Source organism: Lytechinus pictus, chromosome 2 (assembly GCF_037042905.1).
Source record: "Lytechinus pictus isolate F3 Inbred chromosome 2, Lp3.0, whole genome shotgun sequence".
NCBI lineage: Eukaryota > Metazoa > Echinodermata > Echinoidea > Temnopleuroida > Toxopneustidae > Lytechinus > Lytechinus pictus.
The window spans coordinates 32,088,301-32,109,014 of NC_087246.1; the positions used below are offsets into that span (position 1 = coordinate 32,088,301).

The following is a 20,714-nucleotide window of genomic DNA, read 5'->3' on the forward strand; positions in this document are numbered from 1 at the left end:
TTTTAGCGCAGAAAAAAAAATTAAGATCGATACATTTGCCGAAATCATTTCATAAATTGCTTATAATTATGCATAGTTTTTTATTATGATGATGATCACAATGATACTAATATTGATACTGATGTTATTATTGTTACTATCATCGTTATCAATATAATTATCACCATTGCTATCTTTATCATTGTCCTTAAATTGACTTGTGTTACACCAAAAAATAACAGAGACACAATTGAAAAACAAAGACAGATGTTATCTGGTTTTTACATTGATTTATTTGATTCAAAATCAAGAAATGATCAGAAGCGGAAAATACTAATTTGTCTCCATCAATCCTCTTCAATACCTTCGTTGAAATGGACGTTTGTTTTCAAGTATGTACCTTTACATCTCGATACTAAAAATCTATCTACACTGTATAATCTTGACAAAATATTTGAATATGCTCTATAGCATGTAAACAATGCTGTATTCATATTTTATTAAAACAATTTACACTAAAGGCCAACAAATACAGACAGATGCATCGAAAAAAGAAGAGCAGTGACACACTGTTGCATAATTTGACAAAAATGTTTGAACTATGAAGTATTACATCATATAAACATAACAAATTTATCCCGTGTTCTAAAACATAGATTCAACTTCCGAGCTTCACTTAATTGCGGTAGACGCACAAAACAATTACGAAAAATACATTCAATAACACGGTCACATTTTCAAACAGAAATGGAAGAATCAGCGTCATAATGATTATGCTAAGGATATTTGATTAACATCAATCTATTAAGCAGTCATGGAAAAAAACGAAAAAAACTAACAATTGTTTTTTTTTAGACTTTTACAACTTACTTCCATAACCCGTTATCGTATTGTCGCGTTATAGTAATTTACAAGTAACACATTTATCACATTTTTAATGAAAGAATTGGGGAGCCATCCTTTACTGATGTTCTTTTAAATGATGATTCCTTTAATATATTATTAGAACTTGAAACGTAAGATTTTTAGTTGTTCATGAGTTGTGAAAATGAACAAAATTCAAATACGACTTTTTTCAGAAAAGTCTATTGATTCATAGCTACTACTATATTTGGTTCCGTAATACGCCGTGACAAGGGCGAATGGATATCCACGGCTTGGAGTGGGGTTTAGAATACATTGACCCAGTAGGAAATGAATGAAGAAACCGTCCTAAGTATGGCCTGCCTTGCATACTCACAGAGTTTTAAAAGCATGATAGATGAACCAAGAACCGACTTTTACAGGTAATTACAGTCTTAGCCAATTTGCAGACCAATATCTTAAAAGAAGATTTTCCTCTTAACGGTCGTGGTTTGAATTGAAATGTATTAGTTTTATCCGGTATTTTCAATTTCAAATATTGCCAAAGAATTATCATCACCCTAATACCGAGTCAATAAAAATTGTCCATAATGACAGCAAGGTGAAAAGCAAGAGGAATTGTAATGAAATGTTTTGAAAATGGACAACAGTCTCAGCTTCTGATATTGAACTCTTTTGCATATTTATTCAATTGTAAAATAATGAAGTAGTAATGAACAAGTGTGATTAAAATGAGTAAGAAAAAAGGACACGGATTTTAATCAAACATGGCTGAATAAAGATTGACAATTCATTTCTGAGGTGAAATCGCAATTTTGTTTTCTGTACATTGTGAACGTGATGATTAATTAGCATGAATTATAAATCGATGTATTTGTTTTACCTTGACGATAAAAACCTTGCCTCTTAAAACGGTTGAGTGAAAAATAACTGACTATAGAATAAAATGCAACATGCTTTTTGTTTGGTAGAATTGATTCAATGATAAAAAAATATATGGGTGATATGTTTACTTAGTTTAATATCACCGAATACACTGTATCATTTACCCAGTAAACACGTATGTCCCCTTAAACCCAATATTGACTAAGCCTTGTTTAAGAAGAGTAAGAAACAAAACGTTTTTAATTCAAAGGAAGCATTTTGCGGTGAAACAAATTTCTTAAGGCTATTCTAAACTAGAAAGTATTTTTATTCGATGACACTCTATGATTTATAATGTTCTTAGATATTAGGGAAGCAATAATATCAATTGCATTGCATATGTAATTTCTTGTGTCAAAAAGATTAATAAAATCTAGTTACATTAAAGAATACATGCCACTGGACAAGATCAAGGATCAAGTGATTTGGTCAAATGAGTTTCCTTTGAACAGAACATGGTCACTTGGACTTAGAAATGTGGTCTAAAAATGCACGCCTCGCAGTTATTCATTTGGCACAATGAGAAACTGGAGTTGGTGCATGAAAGATTTTTTTTCGAGTTACCTGCATGTATTGTTCGAAAATTGATAACCACTATCATTGTTCTTTTCCGTAATTTGGGAAAATTACGCCTCCATGGTCGATTTGATCACGTGCTTTTTTTTTTTTAATCAAAACAGTCCTTGGACTATCCTACATCAGTACAATTCTACATATGATCTAGATTTGGTAATTAATAGATTTGCTTTTAGTGTGTCTGATAAAATACCTTGAAATAAAGGATCCATGTGTCTCCGTCAGTTTGTTTGTGTCTTTAAAAACGTGTGCAGCTAATTGTTCAAAATACCTCGAAATTTCAAATGCTTTCTAACCTCTTTTATAATACCATATCTAGAGATTTAAGTAAATCTACGACACATTAGACGTGTATATTACATAGGTGATTAAACAATCGAAATTCATTACAATACTGATCTTTGACATTTTAAATGGCAGGAACAACGAAATCTCCAGTACTAGATTAATAAGCGGTGAATAATGCTCGTCATGGATAAAGAAATAACATTATGTCTGTCTTTAAAAACAATGTCTATCATCATAACACACACTCACATCGATTTGAAAAATAGCAGCCGACTCTATGTCTGATGACAAGTATTGGTACACCTTCAAAACATCATAAACAAGTACATAAATCTATTTTCTTCAACGTAATATTATAATGTTCGCTTTACACGTGAATTAATTGACACGATGAATATACATGTAAATTGTTTCTTGGTTCAAATATACAAGAAAGACTATTGTAACATTTACTTTCATCCTCATATTTACACATTGAAACGTGGAATATAATGTGCAATCTCCCTTTTTATTTGTAAAGTTCATCAAATCATAAGCTAGAGGGTGTACTTGTAGAATCAAAATATATAAGTAAATGGGACATTGACCTTATCAGCTATCAACTTTTGACATTCGTGAACATCATATAACCTCCAAAAGGAGAGGAATTTCTTGAATGCTAATCTATTATTTAACATCTAAGTGGAAACGTCAAGGAAATGCTGAGGTTCAAGTTCTAGAACCCCCTTTTTAAAAATTATTTTATCAATCGATGATACTATAACTATTTTTTTCTAACATAATAAGTTATTAGCAACATATACTTAAGTGCTTATTGCGATATGATATTGATGTATATATATACATGTACATTTTCCCGAAGAAAATCGTATCGTGTGTAATCAAATACAATATTCCTCCATCTTGATCAGATCGTATAAAGGTCAAGACAAAATCACCTGATAGTTTTCATAGGTCTCACGTGATGAGTAGAAAAGACGACACTTCAGCACGTGATGGTAACAGCGAACCAATCACAATGCGAATTTTGTCCATTCTCCCTCTCTCTCTCCACGTGAAACACGTGTCCATTTCACACTAACAAACATTACCCCTCTCTTCGTTCCCCGTTTGTGTCGTCGCTAAGGAGAACGTTTTTCGAATTGGAATGAGCTTGAATCAATATGCAACTTCAAGTATTTACAGGCTACAAAAAATAGCAGGATTCTCTTAATCAGATTCTGGTTCAAAATGAAGGCTTCGGTGATGCGGCAGCAGACAAATACACAAAGATCACTACTTTGATTTTCACGCTCTGGGGACAATTTGACGTGCGGATCCAGCCACATACGTGATTGTCATCTCAAATTTCTCCAATGGTAGTTCAAATACGACATAATGGTTAAGAAACACTTACAATAATAATTATGCTCCTCGTTAGGCGAAATTCATTAAGGATCATGATTCGACGAACGATCAGTAAGATCAGCGAGATAATCTCGCTTTTCTTCACAAGTAAAAGAACCATGTGATAAAACGCTCTCTGAAGACGAATGGAACAATAAATATACATACATGTCAGGCAAAAGTCCTTTGGTTTTCTCTAGTTTTCTCTCGAATGTTTTATGTCATTTTTGGTCACTTTGTTGCTTTAGTTTGATAGAAAATAGTTCGAAGGCTTTGATGCGTGGGCGTGTCATCACAAACTGGTGGGTTTGTTGGTTTCGTTGGTGGTAGGGAGGATTATTTCATCGCGAAGGGAGTGGTTGCTACCCCCTCCTAATCCCGAAGGCGGGTCTTGGTGGTTGTTGTTAAGCTGTGAGATGGGGAGGGTTGTCACAAGGGCTTGCTCACACAATGCAGCTACCTCCTGCGGTGGATGGGGGATCGGACGAATCACACCAGGGAGGGTCAGAAAAGGAAATATGATAGACGAGGAGATTGGTAAAGAGAAAGAAGGGGGAGGGGAGGGGAAGAGGTTTGTGGAGAGAGATTGGGAGTGGGAGAGAAAGACAGGGAGAGAGATAGAGAAAGAACGCAGAGAGAAGATTTACAGACAAGTGGAGAAAGGAGGAGGAGGAGAGGGGAAGGAGAGGGGGAGGATGGGACGGGGGGGGGGGGTTGGAGGATGAGGGTGGAGGATGAGGGTGGGTGTAATAGCGTCATAAAACAGGAGGATGGATTGAAAGAAAGGAAAGGTAACATAGTTATTTTAAAAAATCCATGACGTTATAAAGGCCAGAGTGAGAGAGAGAGAGAGAGATGGAGAGAAGATGAAAAGGGTTATTTGGATCGCTATAAAAGATAAGAGTTTTCTTTTTAAATGATATCCTTACCAACATGTATAGTACGAGTCATCCTTTATTTTTCAAATGGACGGTCAAACTTTATTAAAATATTCATCACTGAGAGTATATTCTTGTTCGAATCAATATTTTGACAAGTAGGTCTTACAAAATAATGAATATATAATTATTACTCTGGTATACTATTGCATAATGGCGTATGGGCAGAAATGTTAATTGTGTTTCTCTTCCATTAAAGGGGTGGTCCAGGCTGGAAATATTTAATCTCAATAAATATAGTCAAATTCACAGAGCAAAATGCTGGAAATTTGATCAAAATCAGATAGCAAATAACAAAGTTATTGAATTTTAAAGATTTGCATTATTCCGGTGAACAGTTCTAGGCATGTCTTTATGAATATTCATTAGGTGGGGTGATGATGTCATATCCCCACTTGTTCTTTTGTATTTTATTATAGGAAATTAGGTTTATTCAAAAATTTTCTACCAAGAACTAAAACGATTGGATTGACAACTGATTAAGTGCATAGGTTATGTATTGCCGCAACTTATTTCATCATGATAGAGACACATCATTTACACATATATGAAAAAATGAAACATTTATGATTTCATGTAATAACATAAGAAAAAGGAAAGTGGAGATGTGACATCATCAGCCCACCTAATGAATATTCATGACGATGTGCATATAACCTTTTTCACAAAATATTGATAAACTTTAAAATTCAATAACTTCGTTATTTTTTATCCGATTTTGATGGAATTTTCAACATTTTGCTCTGTGAATTTTAGTCTATTTATTTAGATATAAATATTTTCATCCTGGACCATCCATTTAAGCAGATAAATATACATTGACAAAGTGACATTTAATAGCGAGTCTGCACAGAGCTCAAACATGTCAGAGGGTGTTAATTCCATGTGATTAACACCCATTTGTAGCACGTCAGCTTCTAGGAAGAAGGTCTTTACAGCTTTGAGTAAACCAAAACAATTCAAGATCTTCTCGCATAAAGCAGACGATTTCAGACATACAGCACACAAACATTTAGACAAAAGCAACGATATGAGGGTGCGTGAGTTTGGATTGGGCTAATATGCACTTCTAAGAAACAAAAATAGTGTGAAGTCAAAAACAAGCATTGGCAAAAGAGCAATAATCCGAATTACTAATTCTACATTATTTTGTATCATACGACATTTCCTCTAACAATTTACGATTCTTATCAAATATTTAGGTTTCAAATGGCAGTACTCATTACTGGGCAAATGGTTTTTTTTATCAAGAACTCCTTTATGTATATGTTAGCTTTAAATTTTCAAATCGAATTCCCAATATTTTGTGAATTTCAAACAAATTATTCCAATAATATACCCAACTAATTTACCGTTTTATGACTTTTTGACTGCAGGCAAGAAAAGGGCACCAATTTTATTTGCCTTGTGACCGGTACATCCTTATTTCCCCTTTTTAAAGGCGTGTAAACAAACTCTAAACCCCATTAAAAAGCCTGAACTGTGAACCCTCAATATTGTTCTGGAATAATGAAGAATATGCCGCGAGAGGAAATGTCATATAACCATTTAGGAGGCGGATTGGTAGCTTTTCGTTCAATATACGTTGAACTCAAAATTTCCTTTGGACTATTATAGTAACACCCACAGCATTTTACTCTGAAACCGGCTACTTTGCGATTGCTAACTCAACCCACTCTAAAATAATGGGATGGGACGCCATTTTTGTTTTAAATATTTAATTGCATATCACAATAAGAAGTATATAATGAGCAGAAAATATTTCAAACTTTGAAAAGTAGGTAACTCCTATTACTGATACAAAATGATTGTGGTGTGTTTAAGTCGAAAATCCTGAAATATAATGTAGGTATTAAGGGAGATACATCGAATTTAATTAAAATTTATCGAACTGCTCTAAAAATATAACGCCGTTTAGGAATGCGGAACTTTTGGTATTTGAACTTTTGCATATAATATTTAGACAACTGCAGAAAACAATGAATACGTGGATGGATTATAGAGAAACGAATAGAAAACAAGTAGATTTAGCATAAGCCAAAGAAAATAGAGGATGATTGAGCCACAGTTGAAACTCTTGAGACTTTCTTTATATATCGTACCAGTTTCTATGACAACAAGATAAAGGAATTCAAATTGATATATGAAGCGTAAGCCTAGTTATGACAGGAATTATGGAAAGATTGTGTAAATTGTGATATGATATGCAACCTATAAATTTATATGTATATAGGTTTCGGCCCCATTGAGTTGTTTACACGTCATGGAATAAACCAATTCACTTTTGCACTCCTGCCTAAAATATAACGTAATTCATCAAATCATAATGCTATTTATAAAACAATAAAACAATTCCATATACCAACTTCGATGAAATCTATGTAATCTTGATATATGCTCAATATAAACAATGTAGTGAGCGAAGGATAGCTAAATAGTTTGCCGGTAACACAGCGCCCCAAATGCTAAAAAATATGGGTGTGTTGAAGAGGGGGGGGGGGGTGGGGTGGGGATGCCATTGACTTCTTTCATAATTGCGCCAATTGCGCTTAATTCCACTCGGTAATATAATCAGTATAAATGTTAATTCCTTAAAAATCCAATTGGAAAAAAAAATGTCACGGCTGAGCGATATGAAGGCTTGAGCACCCCTACTACGATGGCATTTATTCCTTAATACTGTCTGCTGTTTTTTTTATTCCTCAGCTCAGACGAGAATGTTAAATTGTCAATATTTCTCCAATAATTCATCTAAAATAAGTTCCTCCAGGGCGGATAGATAAACTGTCCCGAAATAATGCGTTTTATCAAATTCCTCTCTCTGTTTCTGACGAACTATAGATTTCCATACAAAAACTCAAATTAGCCTAATAAGATTTGAATAAATTGCCTAAAGCAGTGGTTGCGGATTCGACGTTACATTCAAAACGTTTCCATGGAAACAATAAAATGCTTGACAAGGGGGGGGGGTAAGGGGTGGAAGTACATGAAAATATCATTTGGCTCGAAAGAGGAAGATCTTGGCATGGACGGAATTTAGGTGATGCATTTGTGATTTGGGGGATCACTGCTAAATGGCATTACTGCATCGGGTATAAACATAGCTGATTGCTCTAAAGAAAGCCACTCTACGATGAAAAATTCAAGATCTACAGCATCATTTCAATGTGCATTGTAAACACCTGTATCATCGCCGAGTAGCACCTTTTACATTGTTTTCAAAATTGTTTATAAATGCAGGCAATGTAATGGAAGCTTTCACCTTTACTCGAATCAATGATTAAATATTAGACTTCCCCCTTTTCTGCGCCCAGTACTTTACATCACTACATTAATTTGTACTCGTGCTTTCCTTGAAGGTCGACTTGTTAACAGCATACTGACAACAATTAGCGAGTGCGCTCTACAAAATGGCGGTCATAGAAACTCGGTCTCGCTGCATGAGGCGAAAACCGTCGCACTTTAACCGGTAATTTTTGCTAACAGATTGCGTGTTTAGCCTATCAATTTCAAAAGCGCATTCCAAAATGATTGCTCTATCGCTTGCAGGAGGAAATTGTCCTCTTTAACAAATTGGTCGCGTATCTGCTTAGGTGATGTGGACGTGGTAGAGTGCTCATTTAGATGCATTTTGATAAAATTAATGGATTCTCCGGGGAGCCTTTTCAGCCACTTTTATCACTTTTCACCATTATGATCTTTAAAATGTGTGGAAGGTCTAGGAAGAACAGATACATTATTGATGGCCTTTATAATAGACTTGAATTGTGCAATAAAAGCTGAAGATGGCGGTATATCATGACGGTATGAAATAGCTTATTAATTTGTGTACAAGATAGTAAATATATAGGCCTACCGATTCAAATGGATATATACGTTGAATTTGAATAAGACCTAAGGTAGGCCTATACATGGCAAACAATATATACAAAGAAGTAATTTACGTTTCATGGTTATATAAAGCATTTGGCAGAGCAAGACATAAAATTTTAAAATCACAAAACAAAAGCAAGCGAAGACAAAGCAAGTTATTACATTTAGCACAGCAGGAACGATAGGGTTATTTTGGAGACAAAGAGGAAATCTTTGTGTCAAATTTACGGATGTCTTTATGAATAAAATTCAATCGTCTATCGATAAAATTTGAAATATCCACATGCTGAAGAACAGTGTTCTATTATAAAGCTTTTCAAATGACAGTTATATTTTTCTCATTTCAAATTAAGCCATTGGAAATACAATTATGCATTTTATTTGGCCTTCCAAAAAGTCATGCATAACTTAAAAACTTTATAAAACTTATCCACGGTTCCTTAACACGAAGGTTTGCAACCATTATGATATATGAGTTCGCCAATGAAAATCTTTGTTTCGTTTTTTTAAAACTCTGACCGGAAACCAAACAAAAATGTTCTTTCATATAATACAATCTATCACAAACATTTTGTTACGGGGCTCAGGAATGGATGACTACAGCGTTATCTTATGATTTCCTCTTTTCACCAAAACTTCGTATGAAATAAGTCCCGACCATTTTCATCCACGACCCCTTTGAAATAGGTCACATGACACGAACATGATTACATCACATACATGTACAAACACTACTAATATATATATACAGTACAATGTGACATCAGCATTTGCAAGAAAGAAGTAAACCAGAGGTTGTGTTATGTCAGTCATGTAGACCATTGGAAATATTTTCAGATGTCTCGTTCTTTTTTTTTTCTTTTTATTTATAAAAAAAAAATTACTTGAAATAATGATAAAGTGACAATCAAAGAACAGATTTCAGTGAAATATTCATATAGAATATATCTTTGCATATTCAGGCCAATATTGTACTTTGTTCCCAGCTGAAAAAAATATTCCAATACTCTATACGACGCTAAATGAAATGTAGCAACCAAGAGAGCGAGATGTGGTCTAAACGAAGCTGCAACAATACTGACAATTAAAATTTGATGAACATTTACAGGTGCATGGTTGTGGAGAATCAAGCCTCGAAGATAAAATCTATAAATTATATCAGAACATATTCAAAATTCAGAAAAATAAAGAAAGTAATGAGGTAATGTAATGCGCATGCGCAGAAGGTCGTAGAGGAGGTGCTAGTGCGAATATATCATACCCGCCAACTCAAACCATTTTACGTGGATCGTTAAAACTACTCTTTTATTCGTTTCTTTTTAGTTTTGTTACCGGTGATTCAGAAATGATAGATGCGTTTGTGGAAAAATAAAAACGATCTGTAATACAGGTTTGAGTTGAGAGGTACGATTATCAAAGTGTCAAAATGAATAAATGCATCTGTGCATGTGCAGTGTGGTGTTCTAGGGGGAAAAAATGCAACTTTTAGACGACTGTGCGTGAAATGAAATATAAAATGCTTGGATGGAATGGAATGATGGAAAAAAAAGTTTCTCTTCTAAGAAGCTGGTGAATTTCCTACACCATTTATTCTACGGCAACATGATGACTAATGAGAGAGCGGTGGATGGAGAGGTCTCCGCAACTGTGCAATGAAGATGGTGAAGCAGAATGGTGATCCACAAACCACGAAACATTTTTGAAAAATAGCAGGATTTCCGCTTTTGGAAAGAAAATCAGGTGTTGCCCGATGAGCTTTATGTTTTTTTTGTACCTACATTACGTTGAGAGATTCGAATGCCATTCCGATGCGGTGTGCGTGAGAACCAAGCTACCTGCTAGCCAATCGTGAGGTCGGTGTGGGACCTTTAACGTCCCCCGTCCGCTTGCAAGGAACAAGCTACGGTGGCGTGGAAAAAAAAGGCGGCATGCAAAGCAGTGAAATAATGACAAAAGTCGTCTAAAAATTCATTTCAGATCATTCTTGGGATGATGACAAAAAACATGAAAAGGATGATAACAAAAATATTTACACGAATTTATGTCGTGATTGTGAGATGGTTTATGATGATTATTGCCGACTATTGTGAAGTGCGATGGAACGAGCCTGCTTGATTTCATCCATGGAAGATGTAGAAGTGTTGGGTTTCGCATCTAGCACTAGTCCCACATGTGCAACACTGTGTTGTGTTCTTGATGTAATGACCGTGATTTTAGTCGTCCATCAAGAACAATAGTTCAACAAAGGCCTACATAAACACAAAGACAGTTGAATATAAGGAATTATGTAGAATGAGAAACAACCAGCTAAACATTTTCCTTTTCTCCAAATACTAGAACAGGTTTAGAATAAATAGGGAATTTGATCATGTGGTCGAAAACCATCCTGTCGACGTCGCCATTACCGTAGTGCGCAGAGACTATTCAGAAATGAAGTTGTTATTATAGGTATTTGGTAAAGATTATGTATAAATATGTATATGATATTATATGAGAGATGAGATTAATACATTTGAATACCATAATTATATACATACTATATAAATCAGCCTTCACTCTTTTACATGATTCTCATTTCATTTTCGTCATATTAGCGTCAATTTGTATCAATAATAATACAAGAACACGACAGTAATAACAATGAGTCATATCATTTTCTCTCAAAGCATAATCCTTCAAAAATCAACCGTCTTATTTCAATCTAAAACAGAGTATAGCATGCATAATCTGAAATTTGATGGTGTAAGTTTTCACCCCCTTAATTAACATCAAGCGGATATTCTAATGCAGTTGGGAATCGTTTCACTTTGTGAGCCGCCGATTCCAAAAGTTCTAAAACTAAGATGAAACATATGTATGAGTGCTTGTATTTGTCCTCAAAAACCCTGAAACAGACCACAAAATAGGATGAAATACTCTAATTTAGACACAAGTAGCAATTTATTAGCCTGATTTCGAGAACTGTCTGTAAGACGCATTCAGCTTATGCCCAGTTTTCTCAAATTCAAAAAGTCTGCTGGCTGTGTTGACTGCCTTCTGATGTGTGTATCTCCTATGCACACACTATTATTAGCTCCACTCTACATTCAGTGTACCTTGTACACACTGTACGTATGTCATACTGGGTTCATCCAGAGTTTATGTGTTGCAGTGTACAGATTCGCTGTATACATATATTCATTGAAACCAACCCACAATTATTTTAAAACTTTGGTTTACATGTCTAAAGTTTTAAAATAGATCCTTTATATATAATACTTTGACACTTTTGGGATGGTATTGTTACACAATAAGCCTAATTCTTTTAGCCTTTTTCAAGAACTAAGATGAAAATTTCTAATATCAGAACAAAGTGAATTGATCACTTTCATCTAAAAACTTTGTTTTCAATCAATTAGGGTCAATAAATGGATAAACTATATCAAATAAGTCCCAGTAGTAATAATTAAAAGGGAAAGTGGCAAAAATCTGAACATTATCATAACTTACTGAGTTCTGAGCTAAAACTTAAAGATGTATACTACTGTATATACTGAATGAGTGCAACGAAGTAATCTTTCTGATTTTCTCCATTCCACTTACGTGACAACGGTTATCACGATAAAAACGTTTACTACGAAAAAATTACGGCTATAGGCCTATGACATATCACCAAGTTACTTTGCAGATTAAATATAACCATGGAAGCAAATTGATGATACCTATTTGGAAATAAGAAATACTTGTTATCATGTTGTTCATGACACGATTAAATGGATATGTTTACGTCAAGGTAGTCACTGACTGAATTACATAATACACACTACATAATGTATTAGCCGAAACATCAAAATCATAGTTTGTGTCTTGATTATCATTTCCAAAATTAAAAACCCAGCACACTCTGGTATTAACCTATAATGATAAAGCAACCGTTCGTTTAAGAGTTATGATTCTTTTTTTTACACGACACTTTTTTACGAATAATTGGTAGGTTTACACGTCAAGCAACATGATACACATAATCATACTTTTTTATGAGAGTGAATTTAAATTGTTCAGTTATGTTTCGATAGGGTAGAAATTGGAAGAGAGTGGGAGAGAAAGAAACAAATAAAGGGAGAGCGAGAGAGAGATGACAGGGGGAGGGGTGCTTGGGGTTTAAGTCTTACCTCATATGTTTTCTGCGCCCCGTTCTCATTACTTGCTACGTTCTGAAATTTTGCTTCTTTGTAGTATTTCCTCTTTTTAAGAAGATATAGTACAACGACATCACACATGACAGTAGCCTGCAAACAAAATAGAACATGGGATTTAATTAAATGAATCACGTCACACCGAGATTGTCTTCCAAAAAAAATGAAACGATTATTCCCTCATTCATTTATGGGAATTTATAAATGTAAAATTCAAAGCATATGCATATAGCAGCTGGCATTGCTAATGTGTGTCATGGTAGAAGTTATTGATCTATGCAGCGAATAAGAAATAGATGGATGATGACGGTGTTATATCATTTCGTCAAAAATGTTTGCTAATTTATGGAATACGAACTTCGATACTCTTATATCATTATCCAAGTCATACCAAATAGATCTATGAGAAATGACAACTACACAATTTAGTATGAGATCGAATATAATTCAGAAAACGAGAAATCAAAATAAGTATGATGACGAGATTAGCTCATCTTGATGGTTTGAATCAATGAAAATTTAGATCTATAAAAACTGTAAATTTATTATACACACGACTTCTCTTCAGTAATAAACACAATATGCAAAACACACATGATGGCCACACGCACATCTGCCAGTACACACTTTCAACATCACAATATATTAAAGTATATATAGTGACTAAATTGGTAGTCAACTGGGTGCAACTGATATCTCTAGAAATATATCCTGACTGCAAATACATGTACTACATGCACACTTACTGCTCATACATGTGCTACAAAATCAAGATAATCCACTTAAATGCTTCATTATAAAACAGGTAAGTCTTCAATAATGATTTAAAAATAGGAACGGACTGGGCCTTACTTATTGTAGGGGAAATTGATTTCAAATCTTAGCTGCTTTTGTTTCAAAAGCATCTGATTGACTCGGATCTGAATTGTCAGTAAAAATCAAATACTATTTGTTTCATGAAGAGTTCCCGTGAGATTGATAGGAAAAACATGAAAAATACGTCTGCTTGGTCTGAATACCTATTAGTATCCTATCATTTTACCACTGACCTATTTTTTTGCTGTAAAATAGAAGAATATGATATAGGGCAACAGCTGAAACATTTCCCTATTGACTTCACTATGGTTAATTCTCGACGCAGACATGCTATCCACGCACACCAAGACTCCCGGGCTTTAATTAACATGAAAGAATATTATTATCATAAGGACCTGAAATATGGTGACAACCAGGACCTCTAATTACAAATTGAAGATGATTTAGATCAATAGTGGATAATAATACAAATGTGTATCTCAACTAACTATTAAAATTCATGTAACGTAAGAGATATTGTATGTAGATAATGTGGCAACAGTCTCATCGAAGAAACAGGCTCTAGCTTTTACATTATTTCCAATGACACACCATTGGTCTGTTTGGACTACGTTTCGTTGGTGTGACTGCAACTGGCTTGTTACACGTTGCCACAAAATGAAGTCATAACATTAATATTATCAGCGATTGAAGATGAATATAATCATATTTGTGCAGTCCGAATCGGACCACGCTGTTCATTTCATTAAGGTACAACATGTCTCGGGGGAGGGGGCACAAAATAAATGTTGCAGAATTTTGTATATTTTGTCTTTAAAAGAGAACAGCCCTCTAGTTAAAGTTTTATGTGGGGTTTTATAACTGTTTTTTATATTTTTTTGCAGCAATTACCTTCATCCTTGCATTGCTATTCAGGAAGATTGCAAGCAATTGTCTGTGCCCCCTTCGTTTATATTTAAACAAATCCTGAATTCGCCACTGATGAGGGAGCTGCACAAATTTCATGCTAGTATTGACCACAATGCATTCCATCCATCACTCAAATACTTATTCAAATACCAAAGCAACAGTTTTTGCAAAAATAAAGCAAACATGTCTGATTCGTCAGAAATAGGCTAAATTGTCCCCGTTGAAAAATACCATTGCCCGTGGATTAATGGCGACTGGCACAATGTTAATTGGGTGTTTAACTCGATAACTCGATTTCGGCCGAAAACTAATAAAGATGTCGTCGTTCTTCTCCCAGCGATTCGGGTAATTACGGGAAGGCTTAATTTGGGCACGGCTCGTAACATTAGATGCTATAGATGGGTATCGGAAAGAACATGAAAATGTCACGACAATCATTAAAAAAAGGCGAAGTTTAGCCAGCCCCTCTGTACTGTATATCCTTCCAGATTTTGTTTTGAACCGCTCATTCACCCGGACTAGACAAATCGATTTCCTCATTCCGGGAGAGCAATAAAGCCACAGGTGCTATAAATCTGTTTAAGGGACGTTCAGACGTTTTGTGGTAATATCGAGTTTCGCATTTGCAACGGGGACGGATTCTGCAACATAGTAAATCTATTGATTGATCAATGGATAGTTTAGAGGTCTTTGTCTGAAATTGGCGAAGCGCGACAGCAGATCGTCCTAAGTTTCGGAGCTGAAGAAAAAAATGAAAAAATGTCGTTTGTCCAGAGTCCAGGACAACACTACTGTTTAGATGCACCGATTTTTCGAAAAAGGCTGCTTTGTCATGAAAGGCTTTTGACAGTAAATCCTCAACGTACCAGAAAGCGTTTGCGTAGTGTTGGGAAATCTATCTTTTGCTACAATTACACCAACGAACCGACTCGAAACCGAACAAAGCTATTGTTATTTCGAATGGCCCGTCTTTGGCGGGTTTGTACTCCGTTTCGTTGAGAACATTCCCATGACGCATACAAATCTTTGAAAACTAAATCACAATAAATACTAAAACTACGATATCCTTTTTAAGTTGAATCACATTTGACACTAAAGTCCTATAGATAAGAACATCCCTCTATGTCCAGACAAGCACCTAGACACGTAATTATACTGCAAGATATATCCTTTCTGCTTGTATCTTTTACAAAGTCAGACGAATTTTGACGGATTTTTCTAATCCTCAGATGTAACAAATATGTTTTTGTTAGGGTTATATGTCTGTGGTCAATGGATTGACTGTTAGTAGGAAGGACAAGGTACTAGTTAGTACTCTCACCAGGAGGAGTATCGAGTAAAACACGATTTCAAACATGAGGTCTGGAAGAAAACCACACCATGTAATATTTAAAATAATTTGATAAAATAATAATTTAACGTGGATATATAATGTTGCATAACACAGAGTTTATGTGGTAATTATTAACTGAGCCATGATAGTGAATTGCTTCCCTCGCAGGGTTGAGCACTGTACACATGATATCATACCAGAGAAAGTAGCTGATAGATCGCTGAAATTAGTTTCAACTTAACAAAAATTGATATCGTACCCGAAAATCTATACATTTAGAAACATCAGAGTGGAATCAGATAGCATTGATATCGTGAAATATGCATTTTGAAAGCAATAACTTTCAACTTATTGAAATTGGATGCTCATTCCAGAAGCTTAAATTCCAAAAATCTCTACTCGTATGATTCTACTTTTTTCCGGAAGATATTCTCTGATATAGAAAGACGTTATGGTTCAATCAGAGGTTGATGAAAGTCGTTATGGGTTTACCGCCGGTTTACCGGTCCAGAAATCATATCGTTAAGCCTCACTGGAATCGTTCTACTACTCTGGTAATATATAATTTATATGTAATTGGAAGACACATAATAGGATTATAAGAGGTAATATATATAAAAGAGGATATTGACATGGGATGAAAAATGCACTGATATCCCAGGCGAAAAAGAATATGCGTAGTTTTCATTCTTTAAATGGATATATGAGTATACGAGCACAGAGGACGAATCGAAAGAGATTACATGTAAGATCGAGGGAGAGAGAGAGAGATAGGGGGGAGGAAGGGGGGAGACATACAAAAAAATAAGAGAGGTGTGTGTATAAGGGACAGACAGGAAATGCGTGTGTGCGGTGAGGGAGAGGGGGATGAGAAAAAAAATGAGAGAGGGAGGGAGAGCGGGAAGGGATGAAAGGTGTGGAAAGGAGGAGGAAATAGGAGGTAGTTGTCAGCTGCAAATTGAAGGGATGAAATCATAATGGAAGAAGATCTTGAAATACATTAACACAGAGCTGAAATGAGTCAATAGAGATTATTAGAAAGAGATCGCAACAAACAAATTAGATTTAAGCGGCACCAATCAACACATGAAAGGGTTATAAAGAAATGACTTAGACAAGAATATTGGGAGCGTGAGGGAGAGGGAGTATCTGAAAACAGGTAATCTTAGATTTAGGTAAAGGTGTGCCGATGCTCTCATTACGAAACAGGTGCTTCAGATTAGAATAAGATACTTGACTAAAGAAGTACGTGTTTTTTATCTGACGCAGTGGTACGTGATGATTGCTGATTCGAACGTGTTTGGGAACCTAAAATAGAACACGAAAGTCAACTATTTACTCCATGCTTCACTTGGGTAAAAATTCGTGAGTTACATCTGCTTACAAACCAAGCATGACAAAGTCAAAGTATCAGACATAGTAATACCTGGTAATATAAATAATATAATTATGATTATTGAGGAAAGATTACTGACATCATACAAAAATGACCTTAGCTGAATTGAGCATTTCATGAATATAAAACGAAGATGCTTGCCGAAAAAGGCAACATATCAGAATAAGTACGTAAAAAGAATCCTTACGGTGTGTGTGTTTTAGTTTAAAAAAACCCAGCTATTTATATTTTAGTTTGCTATTTTTAAGGCGGTTATTGCTTACAAGATTACAATGAATTATAATTTTAAATTTAAATTCAAATGTTCTCAATATACGTAATCATGGTAATTGGCGGTGGTAGCGGCTAATTTTGAAGTGATCACTATCCTATTCTAATAAAATGAAAAAAACTTAGTTAAAAAACTGAGATACTGGTTAACTAATCGGATTACTAGAGAAAGGAGATACCCCCGTAGGTGTCACGTTAAAAACAAATTAACGGTTGCCAGAGTTACGCTAACCACTCTTGCAGCTAAGGGAATGAGGGGTGTAGTTAATTTCCTCCTTCCCAAAGGAGAAAAAACGAAACAGATACAGAAGACGGTTATCTAAAAAAAACATCTTCAATTTTTTGCGGTATGGAAAACTATTTGCAATATGTTTCATATTTTTACGTTTCAGTTCACCAAACTTAACGAAAATAGCGACACTTCTGAATACAAGAGAGAAATTTCTTACGAATGATGTTAATGTCAAAATAATCCACACCCTCTCACATTTTTACTATCACTATGAAATATACATCTCTATTCAGTACTAAATCTAGCTTACAAAATTGTATACGGTAGAAAACAATATTCATCCAGAGCTCATTTCTTACTCGGCACACACACGAAATCAAGGAATATTAAGCGTTACCACAAAACACGTCTTTAGTGAAAAAGAAAGTTGAAAAAAGTCAGTTAAAAACTATTAGTTGCAAGACGCTGAATCAGTATCGCCGAGAACTTGTAGGACCTTCGGACTTTGAATGAACTTTCTAGCTAGAAGTCAACTTGGGAAGTGCTTTGCTATTCATATCACACCAGAGAGAGATGATGGTGGCTGGAGGATCTTTCCTTTCCTCTAATCTCTAGGGGATACTTTGGGTCAGGAGCATTCGGGATGAGTAATTACATTCATAGCAGCTTCTTGAAATTCAATTCAACCTCTGCATGACAACTCTGATTTACACCTAAAAGCCGTCCCTTTCTTCACCTTTTCACTTTTAAGTCACTCTTCGTTTCTTTCTCTTTCAGCTATCTTAAAGTTCAACTCCTTCTCATGTCGTTAACAAACAGGTGGACACAAGGATTCTAATATCCTATCCTACAACTAGGAGTATAGGTCTTCTTTCATTGACTTAGATTGAACTCTTATGACATTGCATTAATGTACTCTTCCTTCTAATATTATTACTAATAATTTGAGTGTCCTTGGACTAGCTTATGCCAACTCGGGAGTCATGAACAAAAAAAACATTCAAACTATTCTCTCAAGCATTACGCTTTTTAAGTCAGATGAACTCCAGTACTCTTGATGATAATAAAATTTCCTTGTTAGGTATATCACAAATATTAGTTAATCAAGCTCATTGATATTTATAATATATATCTTTTGTATTTTAACCAACGTTTACTTTTTTGGTTAGTTAGAAGAGACTAGGCAAAAAGTTATCCCAAGATATTGCATAAAAATATGGAAAATCATTATCTGAGCATAAAATACATGATAAGTTGACGCAAAAAATAAATAATGTAATTCCAATGTGTCTTTGATGAAATTGTGATGCTAAATCTTGAATAGTTGTCCTTTATTTTTGTTATTTTTCCCTTCAGTGCGAAAGTTGACGGATCATTACTGATCCATGTCGTGCATGAACCTTTTAAAATGATGGCCGATTAATAACAACCGTCTGATGGTATCTCACTGTGCTCATCATGCGATCAACTTACTGCAAACATGTCATTGACTCAGAAGAATTTGTCAAGAAATGAAACCGAAATCTTTCATTCCGGACACTGGAATATCTGCGATTTCTTTCCAAGAAATGGAATAGGAATGATAAAGTGGTGAGGCGAGAGCCTGTTCCCCTTCCTACTTCAAACATGTCAAATGTGAACCTAAATGAGAATTCCGAAATCCAGGAGAGCGTTTCATTGAACAGCTTCGTCAGTGATTTTCATGGACTAATTTGCTCACATCCAATCAGATGCAAGGATTTGCAGTAGCCGATAACATCTGTTAGTGAAAATCGTTGTCCAAAAAAATTCATGAAACGCTCCCCGGGCAAATAAATCCTACAGGGAAGTCTCATTGCGATTCTTTGGAGCATCTTTGCTTTCAAAAAAGGGCAGCGGCGATCAGTCCTAGGATTAGATGGGTATCTGCCAACCAGATGACCAATTCCATCAAATTTGACAGTCTTAAAAAGTCGAGGATACAATATCTAACATCTTCAGCCCTCTCCCCGAACCGGTTAGGACTCAAGAGGTAATAATAATGGCATCTGCTTGTCGATTCCAATAGAGTACTTGTCCGCGATTTGAGGTGCGCTAAACGATACGAAATGGAAAAAGAACCGATGGAAAAAGATGGAAATATCACCCGGTAGAACAGCTGTAAAAGGAACATTCCCACGAGAGAAGAAGACCTTTTTTCTTCTTTTCTCAAAGAGCTTGTCGTTTTGTTCATTTGATTAATGGGAAAATAAATGAGAAGATACACCATGAAAGTGTGTTGGATAATATAAATGATTGCATTGTGTCACAGAAACCTAATAATGAAATCAAAACTATTGTATTTGTTGATAAAAGGAGGAGATGAATTTGAAGAAGACCAGCCTCTAGGAAATTCAGAGTTATCATTTAAAATAAGCTATAAATCTATGATAAAATGTGATGTAAACGAAGGATGTCAATCTTTCTTATGAAAAATATGACTAGAAAGAATAGTTCAAAGAATAAAAAAATCCGAATAACTATAAAGAAGAATTTTTTCATGTATTCCATCATTCCTACAATAGCAAAATGTTGTAATCTATCAAATTATGAAAAAAAGGGAATAGTGTCTAAGAATATTACTATGAACATGATGAAGTCACCATGGACAATTTTTTCTACGAGAGAATAAAATATGAATCGAAACGAGCCTGAATAGAGGAAATAACAATTTTGGCTCGCGTTGTGGTTAACCAAGAGACCAAATCACAACGTCGTTAGTGGTAAGCGAAGACGC

At 35.0% G+C, this 20,714-nt stretch overlaps 1 long non-coding RNA gene across 1 annotated transcript; it reads right to left on the reverse strand.

Annotated features, from left to right (window-relative positions):
• Positions 1 to 255: 255 nt before the first annotated feature.
• On the reverse strand, positions 256 to 13,097 carry LOC129254399 (uncharacterized). Its single transcript, XR_008583792.2, has 3 exons — positions 12,980 to 13,097; positions 10,607 to 10,728; positions 256 to 4,480 (listed from the first exon to the last, which is right to left on the reverse strand). It is a non-coding gene; the product is annotated as an uncharacterized LOC129254399 (long non-coding RNA).
• Positions 13,098 to 20,714: the final 7,617 nt, after the last annotated feature.